Below are 22,048 nucleotides of genomic sequence, written 5' to 3' on the forward strand. Positions count from 1 at the left end.
AAGTTCACTAAACTTCGATATATGCTTGGAGTTCAGGAAGTTGTCACTAAGGGGGGATAGGCTCTAGTGCCTCCTTCCTTCTCCTATTGTGTCATATTTGTAAATCCTTCAATCCTATCCCAAGTTGTTCTTAAGGGGGGATGTTAGGATATTCCGACACATAGGATATAGTTAAGTTCAACTTGGTCTAGTATAGAGTTAGGTTAGAGTTAGGTAAAGTGTGTTTCTTTACCGTTGTACATTTTGTAACTTACAATCCGACGGTCACGATATGTAGTGATCTGACGGTTCACTCTCACCTCGGTATTACCGACACTTGATCCGTGGCTTGACACCCGATTGGTCCATGAGTTCTATTTAAAGCGCATGGAGGGTCATTGTTCGGGTAATCCGTGCATGAGAGAAGCTTATGTAAATTTTCATTCTTTGATTAATAAATTGCCTGTAGTACCCACGTTGGGACAGGCCGTGGACTGTTTCCCTCCTTGCACTCTGAGGGTTTTAACCACGTCAAAAATACTGGTGTATTGATTTGAGATCTGGTTGTGAGCGGTGTCCTTTTGGTATTCTTTCTGTGGAACTTACCCTGTAAATTCCTACAGAAGGAAGTAATCTCTACATGAAGATGGATGAGGATAAGTTACTAGTCACTCTTGTCTATGTTGATGATCTGATTTTTGCTAGCAATAATGATGAGATGAGCCATGAGTTTCCTCAAAATATGTCAAAAGAGTTTGAAACATCAATGATAGGAGAGTTATCTTACTTCCTTGGACTACAAGTAACTCAAACCACAACAGGCATGTTCATATCTCAAGCAAAATATCTTAAAGACATGCTTAAAGGATATGGAATGGAAGATTGTGCACCCATGAGAACACCTATGACCACAGATTGAAAATTAAGAAAATATGGTGACTCTCCTCCGGTAGATGCAACTCATTACAGGTCAATAATTGGAGCCCTCTTATACTTAACTGCTATGAGACCTGACATTATGCAAGCGGTAGGAATGGTGGGAATATTTCAATCAGCTCCTAAATAATCCCATTTGTTGGTTGTAAAAAGAATTCTCATATAATTAAAAGGAACTCCTGATTTTGGTCTTTGGTACCCTAAGAGCTCAACTCTTACTATGACGGCATACAACGATGTTGATTGGGCCGGAAGTATCGATGATCGAAAAAGTACTAGTGGAAATTCATTCTTCCTGGGAGATTCTCTAGTATCTTGGCTCAGCAAAAAACAAACATCCATATCACTATCTACAGTTGAAGCCGAGTTTATAGCTGCTGTAGATTGTTGTACTCAAATATTATTGATGAAGGAAGCTCTCAAGGATGTCAAGATAGATACCAATCAACCAATCACCATCTATTGTGATAACACAAGTGCTATCAGTCTCAGCAAAAATCCAGTGATGCACTCAAAGACCAAACATATACCAATCAAGTATCATTTCCTTCATGAACAAGTAGCTGAACAAAACATAAAGTTGGAATATATCAATACCAAGGACCAGATTGCTGATATTTTCACAAAACCTCTTCCTCGAGAAGCATTTGAACATCTTCGCCAAAATATGGGGGTTATTTCTCTAGCATCACACTAAGCTGATTCTTAAGATGCCTCATGACAGGGGGAGCAGTTTGACAGGCGAAGTCCTTGTGCACTCCTTTGCCATTGATGTCAAAGGGGGAGAGAAGAAAGATATTGCCATCAAATGACAAAGGGGGAGATTGTTAATCTAGTTTTCGTTGATGTCAATATATTATTGAAGGCAAGGACATGGTGGAAATCAATGAAGAAACCAAACTATAAAGAAGCCCAACACTCAAAGACACTTTTCTTTGCCACCATTTCTACACTATTAAATGATCAGTCACATTAAATAATATTTTTTCTATCTTAGAAAAGGAATTTCATCATGAGACCTAGACCATCTGAAAGGGTATAATTTTATCTTCCTGATGAGCTATTATGTGTCCAAAAATTCCAAATAACGAGAGAGAAATTGATTTTTAAAGATTAAATTAATTCTCTGCCTATTGAGTCGACCTGTATTAAAACAAGTCATGTCAGCTTGACCTAGAAGACGTGATTTTTCATTGTGAGGATGCCGAACATGTATAAATAAGAGGTTAGGCCTCTATTTCAAGGACAAGAATTCAGTGAAAAATATAGTCAAGTAATTTGGACTGTAGTAGAAGTACAAGAAGCAGCATGAAGATCTGTTCACATCTCGTGAATAGTTAGAAGACAAGGGCATAAAAGAAATAGCACCTTCTCGGATAAGCATGAAGAAGACAGTGTTTTGTTATGGTGACAGGAAACATTGTGGAAGACTACACAGAAACTTGGTGTTCATCCCTTAGCCTCCACAGACTACACAGAAGCACGATGCTTATCTCTCTACCTCCACGGACTTGCACTGAAGCTTGGATTGCAGACTGTCTTATGATGTTTTGAAGCTTGGATTGCAGACTATCTCATGATGATTTTTTAGCTTGGATTGTGGATTGTCTTATGGCATTTTTGAAGACTGAATTGCGGACTGTCTTATGGTTTTTTTGAAGACTGCATTATGGTAAATTATGGAATTTCCTTATGTATGAAGATCTCCCCTTAACAGCAACAACAAAAATCCTAATGTACAGTGAAGTCAAGCAGCCCTGAACTGAAGATAGCACAAAGCAGAAAAATGGAGCATTGAGCAGTAAAGAAGGATTTCCTTAATCAATGAAGCATCTCATGTAAGTTCCATCTACATTCTTTATTAAAACTAAAGGATTGGTTTCCTTGGAGTTGGTTCTCCTATACTCAAGGTCGATGCCTTGGGTGAGATAGGGTCGAAGCCCTAGGGGTCAGAGCCTCATCAAAAACCAAGTCTTGGGAATAATTATCATACATTGTACTTGTTCTTTTATACTCAGGAAAATTATTATTATACGTTTCTCTGATTAAATTGTGAAGAATCTAACTAGTAATAATAAAAATTGAAAGAAAATACTGAATCACCCCCCTCTCAGTGTTTCCAACATGGAAATCCAAAAAAGTGTTGATTTTGGGTAGCATTGGATGTGCTCTAGCTCTGAAATTTTGTGGAGGGGTAGAATACATGAGATCTCCAAGACCCAAAAATCATTTGGTGAAATTCCACCTAGATTGTGTTTTATTAAAATAATTAATATTTTTAATGGGGTTCCTAAGTCTAAACTTAGGAAAATAAAAATATTAATGGGTATTAATGAAAATATGGGTGAGAAGCTTCTAAGTGACGAAGATCAAGTCTAATTTAATCTTAGCTGTTGATTAGGGACTTAATCTCGGTCGTTGATTCATCAACAGGAAAAGTATAAGAGGAGGCTTGAGGGTCAGTTGGAGATACACCAAGTTGATCAGTCAATTCGATTTTTCTGGGGTATGGTTTGCTGAGAAAATCGAACAAGTGATCTGAGTTGTAGTGAGGGGGAAGAAGCATAATACATATATTTGGATCGGAGAGGAAGTTCCAAGCCAAAGAATACTTGGCAGAGAGGCATCTTAAGCATCAGGAAGGCAGCCCAGAGGCCTACACAACCCAAGAGGGGCTCACGCAGAGCTGACGTAGTCTAGAGAGGCTCTTGCAGTGGTAGTGTAGAGTATTCATCAGTAGTCCAAGATTTTGCTGGAGAAGTGAGGTTTTGAGCCAAGAGGGTTGAATAGAAGCCTTCATCCAACAAATCAATCTAGCAGAAGGGTTGACACAGTCTTCTAGAGGCAAGACGTTGGCCCACACAGTGATTACATAAGGACTTCACAATGTTTGTCGGGAAGGTGTTAGATCACTCATTGGATCAGTTATGACCTGGGGAGCGAGGTAAACCCTCGAATGTATTTCTTGTTGTTATGATTTCTCTGTAAGGTTAGGTGGTGTGAGAGGCAACCTGTTGTACTCAAATTCTGCTTTCTTAATAATACAAACCCTCTATCTGTTGCACCAGTTTTCTTGGATTTTTCTAGGGATGTGTTGTCCAAAAATAACAGTGTCCCTTGTGTGTTTGTCTCATTTATCGTTTCAGTTTACGATATGTATGTCAATGTAGTCTGCAGTAGTGTTTACATCATTATTTATGTAATTAAATAACTTGTTAAATGAAATGATAAGTAGGAGATGTTAAACCAGTGACTACAATAGGATTTATGTTTGTAAAGATTCAGAAATTTTCACATGGTATCAGAGGGATTGCAGATCATAGGACACTGAAGCCATCAGCCGAGAAGATCTAGCAAATTTGCTGCAAAGAGGCAGTTGTCCCGAGTGACAACATTGTTGTTAAATTTGAAACTAGGGCCAAACTCCATGTGGGTTAGCTTATCTATGGTAGCTGATATTTTTATTGGATCCCTCTCTTCGAGAGGTGTAGGATTGATCCAAAGATCATCCGATTCCGATAAGTATTTATGGAGATATGAATTTATTTTGATTGTGTAATTATTATCAAGCCGACCAGCTCTTACGTAGCCTCAAGAAGTCCAATAGACGTGTCTATTCATCATTCTCATTTTAGTATAAATTGGTGAGGACTTGAAGTCATTTGAGAGATGTATTCTTGAGGTAATCTCCTCTCCACGTCTTGGGTTTTTGGATACCATGTAAAAATTTCTGTTTTCCCACCCCGGTTTTCAGTTTCTCCTTATTTCTCCCATGTAGTTAAATGCCCATTCCCATAACCATACATTTAATAGACTGAAAAAAATAAATATTGCTGAAAACACAAATTCTGGAAATTTTTCAGAATGCTGGAAATTGCAGAATTAAAAATCAGCAATTAAAAACAGCCATTAAAACACATTAAAACACTGATATTTTTGGTCAACTTGACCCTGGAAAAACCCCCTACAACTCTTGGGGAAAACCAGTTTGAGAGCTCTTCTTTATTTCTGAAAATTGTCTTTTTACAGTGAGAATTATTCAGCAAAAATCAGCAAGCAAATTTACAACTTATCTCCTTTCCCATGCCTCACAGCAATCTGGAAATTACAGCAAACAGGACAACAATAAATGCTGTACGACCTCCGTTTTGTGTGCAGAAAAATCAGCAAACTGCTCCTCGATTTTTGTGCAAAAATCTGCCTTTCACTATGTGCTGAATTAGCTGTACAAATCTGATCAACTGCTGCCTTGGAATGTGTGCCAAGCTGCTGTCTCCTTCTCCTCCCTGCTCAGAAATCTCTCTTGCTCTCCTTCTCCCAATCTGCTCATGAAAGAATGAATGACCTTTTCCTCCTTTTCCTCCTTTAATATAACTCCAAGTGACTTTTGGGTGATCCAAGTGACTTTTGGGTGATCTCTAAATCCAATGGCTGAAATAGATTTAGATCAATGGTTGAGATTAAATGCTCATTTAAATCTCACTTTCTATTTTTTAATACACCCCACTTTAATAAAGACCCACTTAGTCATTTATTTCCAAAGTCACTTTTCCTTTCTCATTTTTCATTGACTTTATAAAAGTCACTTTAAAATTAGACTTAATAACTTTATCACTTAAAGTCACTTTTAAATTAGATTTAACTTTATAAAATTATAAAGTCACTTTAGGAGAAAAATTAAATTCTTTTGGACACTTTTCCCTAGGCCAAAGATCAAAGCCTAAGGGAACCACCTGTCCTCCGGTACCAAATTTCAACACTCCCTCTTACCGAGGAAGGTGTTCCTCACCACACCCATCTTGTCTCTGAAGTAGACATGCTTGCCCCGTGGTAAGGCTTTGGTAAGGATATCTGCAACCTGCTTATCAGTGGAAATATACTCAAGCTTCACAGCTCCCTTCTGAACATAGTCTCTAATGAAATGATATCTAATCCCGATATGCTTTGACCTGTCATGAAATACTGGATTCTCCGTGAGTTTAATGCAACTCTGATTATCACAGTAAATCACTGAAGGTCTCAACGGCTGACCAAATCAGCCAAACAACATCTTGCGAAGCCAGATAGCCTCGCAACTAGCTAGACTGGCTGCCATATACTCTGCTTCCGCTGAACTCAGTGCTACTGACTGCTGCTTCCGGCTGAACCATGACACTACTGCTGAACCCAACCCAAAACAACACCCTGAAGTGCTCTTCCTATCAGAAGCACAACCTGCCCAATCAGAATCAGTGTATCCTGCCAATCTCACTCCATCTCCCTGCCTGTAGTCCAGACCATAATCCACTATCCCCTGCAAGTACCGCAAAATGTGTTTTGCAGCCACCCAGTGAACCTTCCTAGGCTCACATATAAACTGACTCATCGTGTTGACCGCAAAACATATATCTGGTCTAGTGTTAACCAAATACATCAAGGAACCAATCAGCTGCCTGTACAATGTGGGATCCACCAACTCGGAATCCGAAGCATGAAGCTTCTTCCAGTTGGTGATCATCGGTGTCGACATGGGTCTACAATCCTCCATGTGGAATCTGCTAAGGATGTCCACAATATACTTCCCCTGCCCCAGGAAGAAATGCCCCTCCTCCTGCCACACCTCCAAACCCAAAAAGTAATGCATCAAGCCGATGTCCTTCATCTCAAACTCCGCCGCAAGATCTCTCTTGCAGTGCTCTATGAGTCTCTCTGCACCTGTAATGATCAAGTCATCCACATACAGCACCGGAATGAGAGGCTCCTCACCAATCACAATAAAGTAAAGGTTCGGATCTGCCTCACTCTTTGTGAAACCCATCCCCTGCAAGTATGCATCTATCCTGGAGTACCAAGCTCTGGGAGCTTGCTTCAGGCCATAAAGGGCCTTCTTCAATCTGCACACATGGGACTCCTTCCCATGCACCTCAAAGCCCTGTGGCTGCTCAATGTACACCTCCTCCTGTATGAAGCCATTGAGAAATGCGGTCTTCACATCCATCTGGTGGATCTTCCAACCCATCTCTGCTGCTATCGATATAATGGAGCGGATCGAAGTATATCGAGCCACGGGAGCGAAGATCTCCTCATAATCAACTCCCTCTACCTGGGAGAACCCTCTAGCCACAAACCTCGCTTTGAATTTCTCAATGCTGCCATCTGCAGCATGCTTTACCTTGTAAAGCCATCTGGAAGTAACCACGGATTTGCCCTCAGGCCTCGGCACCACCTCCCAAACATCATTCTTCATGATAGAAGAATACTCCTCCTGCATGGCCTCTCTCCAGACCTGCTGGCTAGCTGCCTCCTCATAGCTAGAAGGCTCAGAGTCAAGGATGCTGGTAACCATCGCCATATAACTACAAAACCTCTCAGGTGGTCTACTCTCTCTGACCGGCCTCTTCGGCTCAGCAACAGATGTGGCATCTCTCAAGGTGTCCTGAAGCGACTTGGGCTTCCTCTTCCCTGAGCATGCTTCTCCCATAGGAGAATGAAACTCCTCCTCCTCATCACCATCAGTAGCCTGAACTCCTGACTGTCTGTCTACTGTCCTCCTGCCTGCACCTGAACCTGTAGAAGCTGAGGTACCGTGTGAACTGTCCATCAGTGGACTCCCCAGTGAACTGCTCTGCATGCTGCCCGGAGCACCACCCCTCTGGCTCGGTGAGCCACTGCTCACTGATGGACCTGACATCCTCATAGATGTACCTCCGGATCCTCCTGATCCCTGCCCACTGGATCCTTGCGACTGACTCAACTGCTGCTGAGGGTCTGGCTGATCCAGATACTCTAACTCCTGTGACCTCCTAAAGGCCCTGTCCTCCTCGAACTTCACATCTCGTCTGACAACAACTCTCCTCTGTGCAGGAATGTAAATCCGAAAGGCCTTTGAGGTCTCACTGTAGCCCACAAAGATACCCTTCTCTGCGGTGGGTTCTAGTTTGGTCCTCTTCTCTTTGGGTATATAGGAGTATGTAATGCATCCAAAGATATGAAGATGACCAATATCAGGCTTCTTCCCAGAGAAAGCCTCCTCCAGAGTCATGTGCCCCAAAGCACGATGTGGACTCCTGTTCTGCAAGTAAACAACTGTGTTGCAAGCCTCTGCCCACAAGAACAATGGCAACCCCTGATCATGTATCATGGCTTTGGCAGCCTCTATGATGGATCTGTTCTTTCTCTCCGCAACCCCGTTCTGCTGGGGGTTGTAAGGAACAGTGAACTCCCTCCTAATGCCTGCCTCCGCACAATAGTCAATAAACTCTCCAAGGGTGTACTCTCCTCCATTGTCCGACCTCAAGGACTTGATCTTTCGACCTGTCTGAGTCTCCACAAGAGCTCTGAACTCCTGAAACCGCTTGAAGACCTCACTCTTGGTCTTCAAAAAATAAATCCAGGTCCTCCTGGAGTGATCATCAATGAATAAAACACAGTACTCATATCCACTCAAGGAAACATGAGACATCCGACTGCTCACATCGGAATGAATCAAATCAAGTATCCCCGTCGCTCTGTTGTCACTGCTGGGAAAAGGGGATTTGGTAAACTTGCCCATCACACAACCTCTGCAAGTATCAAAGTGATCAGTACTGAAATCTGGCACACCTGTAGTGATCTCCCGCAATGTCCTCAAGGCTCCATGATACATGTGTCCCATCCTGCGGTGCCAAATCTCACACAGCTCAGAACTGCTAGCTCTGCTGTCGGTACTACTGCTCAATGCCAAAAGGGGCTGGAATGCAAACTTGTACACCTTTGCATGGCGTACACCTATCACTCAACACCTGTTCTCCCCTGAACAGTACCTCATATCCTCTGTCCTCCAAAGCTGAGACGGATATGAGGTTCTTCCTCATCCCTGACACATCAACACCTGGGATACATCAACACCTGTCCTCCCCTGAACAGTACCTCATATCCTCTGTCCTCCAAAGCTGAGACGGATATGAGGTTCTTCCTCATCCCTGACACATAAAGAACCTCTGACACCTTCAAGGGAGGTTTGGACTCCCTCTGAAATGTCACTGTCCCCACCCCGACTGCTCTAACAACTCTGTCATCATCGAGTACTACCTCAATATCAGTGCCACTCTCTGAAAGCTCTGAGAAGTACTCACGGACTCCTGTCATATGACGTGAAGCCCCACTGTCCACATACCAGATACCTGTAGATGCTCCGCTAATCGAGGGAAAAGCATGCTCCCTCTGAACCTGTGTGGCAGGTGATCCTGTACTAGAGGACTCACACGTAGTGAACGCAAACTCTCGGTCAAAACGACCAGTAAAGTCCTCAATCTCTGCTGAAGTTGCCACGTCCTGGTTCTTCCCCTTCTTCTTCTTCTTCTCCGGACACACAACTGCATAGTGTCCCATCTTTTGACAATTCCAACACTTCACCTTGGAATAGTCCTTCTGTGTGTTCCCCTGTTTACCTTTACCTTTGCCTTTGCCCCCACCACCGCTTGTGGAAGCCTGCTTCTTCCCTTTGCCTTTCTTGCCTCCTGCCACCAGTGCTACGTCCTCATCCTGCTCAACTGGCTTGGCTGCCCCAAGCTGTCATTTCCTGATCTCTGTCTGAATGCAATCATCCCAAAACCTCTCCCATGTGGGAAGGGTCTCACGTGCACAAACCCCATCAGCAAAGTTCAACCATGAACGGGGGAGGCCATTCACTGCAATACGCACCAACTCAGTGAATGGAATGGCCTCTCCAATCGCTGCCAACTCATCTCTCACATTGGTAATCTTTGTGAGATATCCAGCTGCACTATCATTCCCCATCTTAATGTTCTTCAGCTTCTCCTTCAGGACCATCTTCCGGTTCTCATTGGTACTCTGGTAGAGATTGGACAATGCTGTCCACATCTCATGGGCATTGCTCTTTCCTCTCACATGACGAATGCAATGGTCTTTGATTCTGTCTAGAATCAGCCTCTTACCCTTATTGTTCTTCTTTTTATACTCAGCCAACTGAGTAACATCAGTGGGCACAACAACAGGGTTCTGTGCGGTATGCACCATGATATCCCAGACTTCTGCCTCTTCAAAGATACTCTGCATTCTCTCCTTCCAAATGCTGTAATTTATATGCCCATCCAACCTATCCTCCACCCTCAATCCCAATGACATCCTGCTGTCCTAAAACTGAAAAATAGCACTGCTGTAGTAAAGATAAAACTGCTGTTTATGAAAAAATCAGCTTGCTGGAATTTTCTGAGTGAAAAATCAGCAACTGTAATTTTTCCTTTTTGCTGTCCCAAACTGCCCTTCAGCACTCAAGCTCTGATACCATGTAAAAATTTCTGTTTTCCCACCCCGGTTTTCAGTTTCTCCTTATTTCTCCCATGTAGTTAAATGCCCATTCCCATAACCATACATTTAACAGACTGAAAAAAATAAATATTGCTGAAAACACAAATTCTGGAAATTTTTCAGAATGCTGGAAATTGCAGAATTAAAAATCAGCAATTAAAAACAGCCATTAAAACACATTAAAACACTGATATTTTTGGTCAACTTGACCCTAGAAAAACCCCCTACAACTCTTGGGGAAAACCAGTTTGAGAGCTCTTCTTTATTTTTGAAAATTGTCTTTTTACAGTGAGAATTATTCAGCAAAAATCAGCAAGCAAATTTACAACTTATCTCCTTTCCCGTGCCTCACAGCAATCTGGAAATTACAGCAAACAGGACAGCAATAAATGCTGTACGACCTCCGTTTTGTGTGCAGAAAAATCAGCAAACTGCTCCTCGATTTTTGTGCAAAAATCTGCCTTTCACTATGTGCTGAATTAGCTGTACAAATCTGCTCAACTGCTGCCTTGGAATGTGTGCCAAGCTGCTGTCTCCTTCTCCTCCCTGCTCAGAAATCTCTCTTTCTCTCTTGCTCTCCTTCTCCCAATCTGCTCATGAAAGAATGAATGACCTTTTCCTCCTTTTCCTCCTTTAATATAACTCCAAGTGACTTTTGGGTGATCCAAGTGACTTTTGGGTGATCTCTAAATCCAATGGCTGAAATAGATTTAGATCAATGGTTGAGATTAAATGCTCATTTAAATCTCACTTTCTATTTTTTAATTCACCCCACTTTAATAAAGACCCACTTAGTCATTTATTTCCAAAGTCACTTTTCCTTTCTCATTTTTCATTGACTTTATAAAAGTCACTTTAAAATTAGACTTAATAACTTTATCACTTAAAGTCACTTTTAAATTAGATTTAACTTTATAAAATTATAAAGTCACTTTAGGAGAAAAATTAAATTCTTTTGGACACTTTTCCCTAGGCCAAAGATCAAAGCCTAAGGGAACCACCTGTCCTCCGGTACCAAATTTCAACAGGAGGGAACCAAAAGAATACGTTGATGCCCTAACCACTATGATGCCCTAACTGTTGTAATACCCTAGCCGCAATAAGCTGCAGGCTTATGAGGATGCACGCCGAGATCTTATATGTTGGACCTTAGTTAATGGAGACCATGTATACGCAGAACATGATGGAGAGTTATACGTTGTCATCAAAAGGAAACGCAGTCAAGGCATGGAGCCACAGTTAGAGGAGATCTGGCCGCAGTAATGGAGCATCCCTAAACGCGGTCAAGGGTGACAGTGATATGCTGTCCAAGAAGCCTTCATACGCTGCCTGTAGCAGCCTAAACGTAGTCTACACACAGCATATATATATATATATATATATATATATAGATAGATAGATAGATAGATAGATATACACAAAGGCAATAATCCAATGCTGTCATGGAGATGTATGAAGCCACTGGGATAGAAGAACCGCAATATATGGAAAGGAAACCTATACGCAGTTCATGGTACGCTGATACGTTGTAAACCCTATACACTATACGTTGTTCATTGAAGACATTTATACGCAGTTCATAAAAGACTCATACGCAGGGTATGGTACAGTCATGGCACACTTGTAAGGATCTCGGTTGAATGAAGAGTTGTCTATATAATTCTGGAAGACCATACACAGTCATGGAGACTTCTCAACGCTGTTCATGGAAACCTTATACGCTGTAACACCTTACCATTGATGAAGTAGATCCAGGTGGTATTCCTGTAGCAGTCTCAGCATAATGGTCAGCAATGGTTAGGGTTTGAATTAGAAGGGCTACGTTGTCTATAGAACTATTATAGTATAGAAGATCACTATGATTTCATAATATACCTCGGCATTCTCCCAGTCAGATCTGTAAGGGTATGACTTATAATTGGTGATCAATAAATATATATGTATATGAGTATGATTAGTAATGGGACTATGAAGAACAGCATGATCATGATAATGTAAAGGGCAACATGATCGGTAATGAGATTGCATGCTGATGTATGAGGCAACATGCTGATGTATGAGGCAGCATGATGATGGATGAGACTACATGATGATGAAAACAGATGAGATGGTGCTCCATGGTAAGATGTAGCAAATGGACGAAATGGATAGGTGAAGCCATCACCTTGGAGAATCAGTTGAAGCAGAATGTCTTCAACTGATCTCATGCATCATCGTTATAGGAGATGATCTATGCTCTGATCTAGATGAGTCAAAGGGTTGACTTCTGTTGTAAATGTACTATCTCTCACTTTCTCTGCTGAACTTTGAAGAACATAAAAGAAGAATTGATCAAGGGTTTCCCCACACATTGTGGGGTTTGTCCCTGGCTAGCGCCACATCCTGTGTCCTCTTGTCTTGGCTTGTCTTCTGCGATTTATATTTGTGTTCTATCTGCAGTTTATCTTAATGCTGATGTGATTGCTAACTGTAAAAATTTAAATAAATTGCTCTAGCATAGAACATACCAAAATTAACAATTGTTTCATTGCCAGAGGACCAGCTAAAGGGGTGACCTAGTGCAAGAGGAGTGATGCAGAAGCTTGCGCAGTGCATGCGTCAGCTTTCTGAGCCAAGAAGAGGTGACGTAGTAGTCGAGAGGAGCCCACGCAGTGACTTTTTCAGCTCTCTGGTCCAGCATAGAGCTTGAGGGGATCAGATCAGTAAGTTACAGGGATAGTAGGAGCAGTGCAGATTAGATCTGTGGTGTTGGTGGGACATTGTTGTTGTTGTTGCAGAACAGTGTCTGAGGAGACGGAACCGGGGTAAGGGAGTCACTGCCTTAACATATTTCTTACCAAAGAAATCTAGGTCCAAGTTGCCGAGCAACAGTAAAGGAGGATTGGAGAGGAGTGATTCGACATTGTTTGGTAGAAGGATTTTTGTGAAGGAAATCAGGATTCAAAGGGAATCTAGAGGGAACTTGTTCCTTAGAGGATTTCGAGCACCAAAGAAATCCAGATCTGAGTTTTTCTAGGCAACAACGAAAGAGGGAGAAGAGAACATGTTCGACACTCATTTGAGCACAGATGGCAATTAATGGACTAAGGGATCAGGACAGATTGGATGGAGCATCCAACTTTGAGATCTGGAAGACCTGGATCCTAGAAATATTGGACAAGAATCGCATCAAGGAATATGGCTTGAAGACGGTTGTTGTTCCGATCGATGGTGATCCTCTCAAGAAATAAGAGGAGGCTCAAGCAAAGGCGATGTGCATGATCTTGGACAGGATCAAGGATCATGTGGTCCCACATATTGTTGAAAAGGGCACAGCAAGGGAAATGTCAAAGGCCTTGACCACCTTGTACAAGGGAACTTCTGTTCAACAGAAGATGTTTCTTGAGAATCAACTAAGACAGTACCAGATGCAGAAAGGAGAAGAAATCGATCCCTTCCTTCTCAGGTTGCAAAGGATTCGAGACCAGCTGACTTCCATGTGGTCTACACCAGATCCTGAGTCATGGATAATTTTAGGGGCGAATGTTCACCCTTAGGCGAAATTAAGGGGTTTTAAATTTTTAGTGGGTGAATATTTTGTATTTTAGGTGTTACAAATGGCCTCAAATAGCCCACCTTATTTTAAGGGAGAGGGTAAAAAAAGGTAAATTTAGCCCTTGAAATTAGGAGTTACAACCTTCCATTCACCCTAATTTTCAAGAATAGGTTTTATGTAAGTGAATCCTATGGGCCAAATACCATATTTATAAAAGAGGTATGGTAAATTAATAAAAATATAAATAAAGTGGAGGTATGGTAAATAAATAAAACCTTTTTTTATACTTACTCAAAAGGTATGGTAAATAAATAAAAATATAAATAAACTAGACGTATGGTAAATAAATAAAACCTCTTTTTATATTTAGTCCATAACCCTCTTTCTATTTATGAAGGCTCAAAAAAGAGGTTGTATTTAAGTGAATCCTATGGGCCAAATACCATATTTGTAAAAGAGGTATGGTAAATTAATAAAAATATAAATAAACGAGAGGTATGGTAAACAAATAAAATATTTTTTGTATTTACTCCATAAGTCACCTTATATTGCATTATATTTAGGTGAAACCTATGGGCAAAATAATATGGGCCGAATACCATGGGCTAGATTATTATTAATACCATGCAAAAAAACATTATTAACCCTAATATTAGTATTAATAAAAATAAAAATAGCACATGGTATTGACCCATGGTATTCACGTGGAATGTAGCCTATTTAAATGGGGGAATTAAACCAGCATAGATCCATCTTTACTCTGGATCTACTAAGCCCCGAGAGGGATCAAATATCGTGATATGAAAACTAGCATAGAGTGAAAAAATATTTGATCACTCTCGGGGCTTGGTGGATCAAGAGTAAAAATGGATGTTGTAATTTAATGTATGTTAAACATTTTAACTTGGTTCAAATAAAAAATAAAATAAAAATCAATTGTTAATTTTATTAATTTTTATAAATTACTAATAGTAATTTTTAAGCTCCAGGTTTATGATAACCCATGGTATTGACCCATGGTAATACCATGGTATTCATTTGAGCATATACTATTTAAAGGGGAAATTCTATCATCTTAGATCCATCTTAATTCTGGGTCTACCAAGTGCTCAGAGGGATAAATAGATTTCATCCCCCTAAGAGTGGTAGATGTGGAGTTAAGATGGATATAGGTTGGTTTTTATGATAATGAAGATATTAAATAGACTTATGAAATTATATTGTAAAAACATCTTAAGGTGGATGGTTAAAGCTACATTTAGTCACTTCACAAAATTTAGTAAAAAATACCAATATCTCCATTAATATTGGTTTTTAACTTTTTCTTATTTAACAGAAAAAATTCAAAACAATGAAACCTTATCACTCTTTCTGCATCACCCTCGCGGAAGATTTCTCACCATTTTTCAAACAGTCTCAATATGATATCTTCATGAAAAAGTTTAGGTACTGATGTTGGATTAGATGTTTGAAAAATAAGCTAGTTTGTACAACCTTTCATCTTCTATGCTATTCTTAGTTTGTCCTAATGATATGTAGGGGTTGGAGCCACTTCACCATATTTTCCTAAAAGGTGGAGATTGTTCACCGAAAAGGAAATTAATCTAAAAGGTGGAGATTGTTCACCGAAAAGGAAATTGTTAAAAAATACGAGACCTATGAGGGTAGTGAATTATGCTAATAAGTAATTTAGATTGGGAGAGACGTATTTAAATTTTATTCTTTAACTGAAGATTTCCAATTAAAATAATAATAAATCTAAATTTATATATTCATATATTGATTGGAAGGATTCTCACAATGGTCACTTCTTTCAATTAGATCCCCTTAAGCCTTTGGGATACCTAATACTTTCTTATATAATATAGTTGGGGCTTTCTACTTGTTGGCGTGTTGGGGTAAATAAACTTGATGTGTTTTTTTTATCTCGCAGTTGGAGTCTATGGAATAAGAAAGAAATTTGATAACTTGAAAAAAGTGGTAGCTTGACAAAAGTTGTAGAGAAAAGATTAATCTCTTCTACCTTGACAGAACTTGCTGTCAATATCAACACCTACAAGAACTTTGTTGTGGAATATTATCAAAACTAATAGAAGGATATGAAAGAGTGTATTGTAAGAACCTTGACATACATGGCCACTGAAACTTGGAACATTGTTTGTAGGAAGAGAAAATTAAGTTTTTTTTTCCAAACATGTATGTTAGTATATTACAATTTAATGAATATGTTTTCTTATTATCATATATGGTTTCATACTTTAACAAAACATTCACCAAGACTTCACAATGTTTTATTATTCAGTAAAAGATTTGCCAAGATCTTACAAGATTTTATAATTCAGTGAAAGATTCTCCATCACTGTACAAGATAATATAATCTGGTGAGAGATTCGCCAGAAAAATTATATATACATATTATATTATTGATCAAATTGCCTCCCATTTTTGCTATGTATCATGGGGATTATCCCATTTATTATACATATAAATTTAGGGTGGTTCTTAAAATTTTCCCCGTCCTGAGTTCATGGTTAGCATTTCCCTAAATGCAGTCACTGAATATTGGGAGACCTTTGTCCATAGTATCTTAGACAGGGCTTCTCTCCCCATTTGGGAGGAGATGTGGGTAGCTCTTTGACAAGAAGAGATCAGGCAGTTAACCAAGGCGGGAAGTGGTGGAAAGGGAATCAGAGTCAAGAAGGAGGAAGAGGAGGATGCAACTCTTGCATGAGCGAGACAGCAAGGGAAGCAGAAGAGTTAAAAGAAAGAAACATCCAAAGTCAAATTCTTCAGATGTGAGGAACTGGGACACTTCACCACTCAGTACCCTCGGAGGAAGGGAAAGGAAGAGAAGTCTGACTCAAAGGTTTCTCCAGAAAAATCTGATAAGGAAGACGATGATCGATTGCACCATGAGTGCTCATGCGCCTCTAGAGAAGAGGTGGGGCGATATTGAGCTGTAGTCAGGAGGACTACATTAGGGGCAGGATCTGTGAGGTGCCCAAACTCTTGGATCACATACGTCTACAGGAGCCCTTAATGATAATAGCATAATGATGGGAGTCAGTTGGTGTGAGGGATGATGGAGCGACTGTGGCAGAGCTAGAGTGTCAAAGTCTGAAGCAGCGTAGTAGAGCGTTGAGCATTGCGGGAGGCACAAAGAAGATACAACACCAATGCAGTAACATCAGAGGGTCAACACATATTAGCAACGGAGGTAGATTCAGCATCTAGGGACATCCAGACTTACCAGCATGTCAGCTTTTGGGTGACTTTTTCAGTTGCTTACTTCTTAGCAACTGAGTTGCAGTGCAGCAGTTAGTAGTGGTAGTACTATGGGCAGCATGATGCAGCATATTCAGAGGGAGATGTAGTATAGATGCAACAGTGGTAGTGGCAGTGTCATGGGAAGTAATACAGGTTGCAGTAGTGTAGTGGATGAAGGGCAGAAGATCAAGCATCAACGGAAAAGAGGACCGATGTCATGGATCAGTGTGATACTTCTGTTGGGAAGTATTGCTAAAGCACATTCCTTGCTAAGAGGGAGTGTTGATTTGGGTAGCATCGGATGTGCTCTATCTCCAAAATTTTGTGGAGGGGCTAGAACACATGAGATCTCCAAGACCCAGAAATAGTTTGGCGATATTCCACCCGTATTGTGTTTTATTAAAATAATTAATATTTTTATGGGGCTCTTAAGTCTAAACTTAAGAAAATAAAAATATTAATGGGTATTAATGAAAAAATGGGTGAGGCCCACGGGGCTTTGGATTGACGGTGAATGGGTGCCCTGTTAAGGCACTCCTTGCGATAGGTCACCGGTTCAAATCCGCTGTGGGTACTTAGGTTAGTCTTAAACTAGAAAAAAAAAAAATGAAAAAATGGGTGAGAAGCTTCTATGTGATGAAGATCAAGCCTAATTTAATATTAGTCATTAATTAGGGACTTTATCTTGGTTGTTGATTCATCAACAGGAAAAGTATAAGAGGAGGCTTGAGGGTCAATTGGAGAGACACCAAGTTGATCAGTCAGTTTGATTTTTCTTGGGCATGGCTTGTTGAGAAAATCGAACAAGTGAATCGAGTTGTAGTGAGAGGGGAAGAAGAAAAGATTTGGATCAGAGAGGAAGTTTCAAGCCAAAGAGTACATAGTAGAGAGGCATCTTGAGCATCAAGGAGGCACCGTAGAGGCCTACGCATCCCAGGAGGGGCTCACATAGAGTTGACGCAGTCTAGAGGGGCTCTTGCAGTGGTAGTGCAGAGTATTCGTCAGTAGCCCGAGATTTTGCTGGAAAAGCGAGGTTATGAGCCAGGAGGGCTGAACAACAATCTTCTTCCAACAAATCGATCCAGCAGAAGGGGTGACACAGTCTTCTAGAGGCAAGATGTTGGCCAACACAATGATTGCATAGGGACTTCGCAGTGTTTGTCAGGTGGGTGTCAGATCACTCATTGGATCAATTGTGACTTGGGGAGCAACGTAAACCCTCGAATGTATTTCTTGTTGTCGTGATTTGTTTGTAAGGTTAGCCAGTGTGAGAGGCAACCTATTGTACTTAGATTATGCTTTCTTAATAATACAAACCCTCTATCTATTGCACTGGTTTTCTTGCATTGGGTTTTTCCAAGTACTTGTTGTCCAAAAAGAACGGTGTCCCTTGTGTGTTTGTCTCATTTATCATTTCAGTTTATGATATGTATGTCAGTGTAATCTGCAGTAGTGTTTACATCATTGTTTATGTAATTAAATAACTTGTTAAATGAAATAACAAGTAGAAGATGTTAAACTAGTGACTGCAGTAGGATTTATGTTTGTTAAGATTCAGAAATTTTCACAAAAAGAAGACGAGGTAGTGGTTGAGGTGACACTAGGGCACACCTTATTATTGTCCCTTGATCTAGTTTTCACCTTATGAGTTTTACCCTCACAAGACCTGCTAGATTTTGAGGAAATGAGCCACAATGATGCACTTTCCATACAAGTCTTGTCTTTCAATAAAACTTTTCGTAATTCCAACTCCACTTTTCTCTATAGGAAAGAAGCATATATATAGGCGACTACTTTGATTACTTCTGATGTTCTCAAAATCCGTGGACACTAGTTTCATAGCATAGAAGACAGTGTCACACGCCTCAATTGGTTTGTTCAAACATGTTGCTCCCATGAAATTACCACTCAATGTATCATTAAATAGTAAAATCTGAATGTTTGTTGCAGTTGCAAGTGGAACATTGTGAAAACATGAATCTAACATTAATATTGAATGTGTTTTGAAATCAAAATCCAAATTCATATTATGTGAAACATAGGTCAGAGAGGAGAGGAAAAGTTTTTAAGGGAAAATATTTTATAGTTGTAGAAGCAATTCCATGCTGCCACAAAATAGGCATATGTTTCACTGAAGTTTGAATGGAAAAAATCTTTTAAAAAATTAACTTAAATGTTGTCCAAGGCATTTTTTAACTTAGATGTTGTTCGAGTAAACAACTATGTTATGTTAAGTGTGGTAATATGGGGGAAAGTGGGATCAAATGCTTTGAATAAAAGGTTGTTGTTCTTTTTCTTTTTAATTTTTCTTGAGAAAGTTCAGGTCAAGTGCATATTTGTGACAAGGAGCTTGTAAATATAGGTGTTTAAAACTTGGAAAATAGGATATGCTTCAAACCCACACTTTGAAATTGCAACTTTAAAATGCAATTTAAGGGGAATTTAATTGTTATTTTTCACTGAAGTTTAAATGAAGGATCCCAATTCAAAGGAAAAACATTGTTGTAAAGACAATTTTTTTAATGCATTGTTATATTAGGTTTACCATCTCCTACATGAAATCTACTAACAACTTGTGGGATTTGAGTTGATTATGTCTCTCTACAGATGGTTTTTTCAACATACTTTTTTTATCATGTTCTTCATTGAGCCTCGAATTCTCAACATGAAGAATTACACCATTTGGAAGTTCATGATAAATAATGATCTAACCTAGTGATTTGTGGTAATCTAAGTTGCATGACATGAGGAAACGGGACATGGAGGACACGAAAATACGAGTATTCAACACGTGACATGGTGACCCCATGGAAAATGACATGGAGGACATGTTTATATTATATATTAAAAAATATAACAAATTAGTGAATTATACATAAAATATGAAATATATAAAACATTTATATGATGATGATACAAATTCAATCATATAACTAATTCATATAACCAAAATAACATTGAGTGCAATCGATCTTTGAAACAAAAATACATCAACAAAGAGGCCCTATGTTGCATTCTTCATCATCAAGATCACCCTCTAAGCATTAAAATACGATAGAAAAAGCTTAACATGTCAAATTGAGATTCTTTTTGAGTGATGGCTACATTATTACTAGGGTCATGACAAAGCAGTTTAACAATCAATGCCACCAACATTAAGTTACATAGAAGACTTGGTCCTTATTGAATTTTGTAACTATGGTCAGTCTTTATAATGTATATTTGGCCCTTAATAAATTTATATTGATTATTGTAAATCATATTTTAAATTCTAGAGTCGAAAGAAAATTATATTTTGAGTCAAGTCCCATTTTGACTTTTGAAATAAAATTGAATTTTTGAATTTGAAAGTTTTGGCTCCAAGTTTGTCAAGTCGGCCTCCCTCCAAGTCAACTTGGCCCAAGAAAAGTCACAGCCATTCGATCCTGGTAGAACATTATATAAATCTATCTCAACCTCCTCCTCAATGCACCAATTCGTACTCTCTCGAGACGACAGTTTCTGGGCACCCTAGCAAATATCAAGAAGGACAAGAAGGATGAATTACATCTCTCTTTCTCTCTCTCAAGCTCACATGTGTGGATAGTCTCTCTCTCTCTCTCTCTCTATAGTCCACATATTTTTAAGAAGTTTCTGTTGCAAGGGCCGAAATTTCTGGGCAATTACTAGGGGTTGAAATTTTGGGATTCTAGCATTTGCAAGAGGGACGAAATTCTAGGGAAAAATAGCAAAGCAAAGTGTTGGATCAGATTGGGAGGCTTGACTTGGAAGGTTTCACCATGTGTGACCTAGTTAATGACTAAAAGGTCTAGGTGTGTCTCTTGTTGAGCAAGAAAATTTCTCTTTTGAAAAGGTTGCAAGTTTCTTCCCCTTTGTGGGTTTTCTGAGAGTAAATATTGTCTTCTCTTATGCATTATGATATCTACAATTCTACTACTCTTGCATGGTTGAAGTCTTTAAGTATAATTGTTGAATGATATATTGGAAATAATTAAAATAAGATCAACATCAAAAGTGATTATTATTTTTTTAGAAATATTGTGCTAGTTGCTATTGCACTTAGAAAATAAACATGGTATCAAAGATTTCGTAAAGGAAGGAACACTGAGATTACCTTTGAATAAATCCTACATTGAGATCAGTATTATTGAAGTCCTTGTTATTTTTGTACCCATGGCTTCTTCTATGAAATATGAGAATAAGTTAAAAGGATCCTCAAACTTCAAAGCTTGGAAAATTAGGATTGATCTTATTCTTCCAAAGAACAAAGTTTTAGATATTCTGACAAGGAAGGTTGTAGAACCAGCATGTACTATAGGAAAGGAGAAGTTTAAGGAGCATGACATCACTGCCATGAGTCTTATTGTGGACTCCATCAAATATCATCTAATCCCCTATATTGTAATGTGACCAATGTTTTAAAACTCTGACTCCTACACCGACTCGGCCGAGGGTCGACTCCGACTCCGACTCGGTATCGACTCGGCCGGCTTGATTTCAATGACTCGGTCGTTGTAAAAATACATTAAATATTTTTTTTTTTATAAAAAAACATAATTTTAAATATTTTCATTTATGTTTCCAAACACACAACATTAGAATATAGATAGAAGACAACATATGATCAAAGCAGGCTCATGTATATATCCATTATATCAAAATGGCACCCAATGCACTGTCCAATACATACATGATGATGATATAGAGATCAAAACAAAAACACATAACCAAGGAGGCTAGAAATGGCCTCTACAACAAAAGTAAACTGTGACCAGTACTACTGGCTAGTGGCATCACTGGCTATTGCTAGAGGAGCCAAGATCATCTGGATCAACCTCTAGATCAGAGTCAGACAGGGGGCCCCATGGCTCCTCCTCATCATCATCTCCAATTGCAACTATAGAAGTGGTAGCACTAATAGGCTGTGCAGCAGCTGCCAGCTGAGATAGACAAGATATGCGCTTCTGTCGTGGCTCCACAGAAAAAGCGCCTGCAACTGGAGAACTTGGGGCTGGCCCTGAGGCTAGTACAAGTGGATCAAGA

This window comes from Pinus tabuliformis, chromosome X (assembly GCF_031772625.1).
Source record: "Pinus tabuliformis cultivar Carrire ecotype Pingquan chromosome X, CPIR1, whole genome shotgun sequence".
Classification (NCBI taxonomy): Eukaryota; Viridiplantae; Streptophyta; class Pinopsida; order Pinales; family Pinaceae; genus Pinus; species Pinus tabuliformis.